We start from the raw sequence: 2,500 nt of genomic DNA, 5'->3' as shown, positions 1-2,500 counted from the left end.
CTGTGATGACATAATGTACAACAAAAACAGGAAAAGAAGTGAATTTTGCACTTTCTAAAAATGGAATAGCTTTGTACTTGCAAAAGTACATTCTCCTAGACCACATCAAGTAGAACAATCTTATAAGTGGAAACCAATGTGAAATTTTTCAACGTAGGAAATATACAGTGCTTGCTGAAGAAAATTCAAACTATTCAGAGGACCTCTAAATGTTTTTGCTATATTTTATGTGAATTGAAAATATAACATGTTTAGAATAAGAAAAAAAAGCTCTCAAAGTTAAATCTATGTCTTTCAGTCTATTTATTTATGCTTTTCCTATTGTGTCTTACGGAGCTATGATATAGTAAGATGTTTTTGTTCTCCTTTCTATCTCAACAATAGTTCTAGATGGAAAGCACCTAGAGGACAGGGGCTGTCTGCATAACATTTACTTTGTTGATCAGCCCACAGAACCAAGAATAGGGGAGCACCTAGCAAATTCTATTTTATGATGATAATGATGGTGATTATCTTTGCCTAGAAATTAAAGATAGAAAATGGGAGACAGATTATTTTTAAGAGTTAAACAATTAATGTGTTTGAGAAAAGGTTCAATAACACAAAAGAGCAAAGAATGTTAAAGAAAGAGAAACTGTACAAACCAACCTTTTTCCAGCATTTTAACCTATTATTATCACCAAGCTTTACATTATATCAAATGCACAAGCTGTAATGAGCCTATGAGCGGGTGGTTTATTATGACAGATTTGTGTTTATAAACATTCATCCCAAAGCACATTTGTTATCCATAAGATATTTTTATTTGTAATCACAGAGATAATTAAGCAAGTAAGCACCTCTCACGTACTGAACTATAATAAAGGAGAAGTGACAAGGGCAGTATAAGGTGGTAGAAGTGTGCCAAGTTGCTCATCATATGGTAGACTTTATAAGAGGTATATAAATGGATTGGCAGCCTCTTTAAAGTTTAACATATCTGTCTTTCCCTGCCCCTTCGTTTCAGTTTGATTCATTGCTGTTTGGTGACAGCATGAAGTTAAATGATTGTCTAAAGTAAGGCCATGTTTGTAGAGAAACTTTTCCAAGCTAGTTTATTCTAAGCCTGTTTAGTTGTCAGAGAACAAACAGTCCTGTAAACATGTACTTCATTTTTTAAAGAACAAAACACTTAAATATCACTAAGCAACAAATTGTAAGTAGAATATTGTTTTCCTCTTTGTCAATTATTTTCAGAGCAAAAATTTCAAAATGCTTCATGTCAGATAATTCAAATAGTACAATCCACCTAGCATGTCAGCCTGTTCTGCAGCATACAAAAGTAATTTTGAAAAGCAAATGACCTCTATTCAGTTATATTCTAATTCCTTTTATTCACATTCAACATAGATTTAATTAATCAGCATTTTAAGATGTCAATATTATATAGGAAACATGGAATTAGAAATTGAAATCTGAGGACTTTTGAGTAAAGAGAAAGTTGTGCACACTGGGCCTTTATTCTTTTGCCCCCCAAACTTTGGGGTTTTTTGTTATTTATATTTCTATTCTTTAGAGCACAAAGTATTAGACTGGGTAAGTCTGACCTGGATAAAAATTCACTATTAACATAAATTATGAATCACAGCTATTAATAATCCCTGTCTGTTTGCAAAGAAGCATGATAGCTCAAGAACTTGCTAAAAAGCAAGGTTTATATTAAGTTGTTTTTATTTACAGTAAAAGTGAGGTTTTTTCCTACAAAAAGAAAGTGATTGCTTGTTCAAAGGTGGCAGACGTGGCAAGCTGACAAACTGCTTGATTATGCACTAGTTAGTACAAGTAGTGCATCTGCAGGCAAACTGAGCACATAGCTCAAGCTTTTGTCCCTCCACTCTCATCCTCCCTTTTTCCACTCCTTCCATTTCTTCTGTTTCTTTATTTCTCTCTGCTCCTTTTCAATGTCTTTCACTCCTGCCCTGCCTTCCTCTGTATTTTTCTTGGCTTTCTTTCTCCTCTCTACTTTCCCCTTCCTTTTCTCTCCCTACCATATAAAGACACTAATTTCTGCCAAGGAACTTTTGTGAACAATTTTTTTTTTTCATTTATGGACAAACTTTACACTGGTTCATCTGAATATTGCATATTTCATCATTTAAATAAGGATAAAGTGAAAACCCACAATACATCTAGAGAAGCCAGAATCCCAGGGGTGACATCTTCTTGTTTCTCTAATGAAAGCTGTACAGTTATTTCCCTCATACAGATTAGGCAAATAAGTAGCTGTAAACATGGTGACTGTTATGCATTACTTGACTTAGAAAAACTGAAGTAGCATGCGCATTTTTTTTGTAGCTTAGGCACCTTTTGTCTAGGTAAAGCATATCTTATTTCAAAGTATTTAGTCTTTCATATTTATTTCAATCGTATCTTCTGAAATAGTCTCAATAGGTTTTCCATTTATAACATTATGACACTTGATAAGATGATTGATTATGAAGTGTTGCGAGCCCTACCATGT

At 33.6% G+C, this 2,500-nt stretch overlaps 1 protein-coding gene across 7 annotated transcripts in view; it reads left to right on the top strand.

Annotated features, from left to right (window-relative positions):
- The window catches only part of FOXP2 (forkhead box P2), a 681,601-nt gene that overhangs the window by 614,546 nt on the left and 64,555 nt on the right, over positions 1-2,500 (top strand). The window lies entirely within an intron of this gene.

The sequence above is a fragment of the Notamacropus eugenii genome, chromosome 3 (assembly GCF_028372415.1).
Source record: "Notamacropus eugenii isolate mMacEug1 chromosome 3, mMacEug1.pri_v2, whole genome shotgun sequence".
NCBI lineage: Eukaryota > Metazoa > Chordata > Mammalia > Diprotodontia > Macropodidae > Notamacropus > Notamacropus eugenii.
Note: the sequence above shows the minus strand (reverse complement) of the source record. Positions and strands in the feature narration are given on the sequence as shown.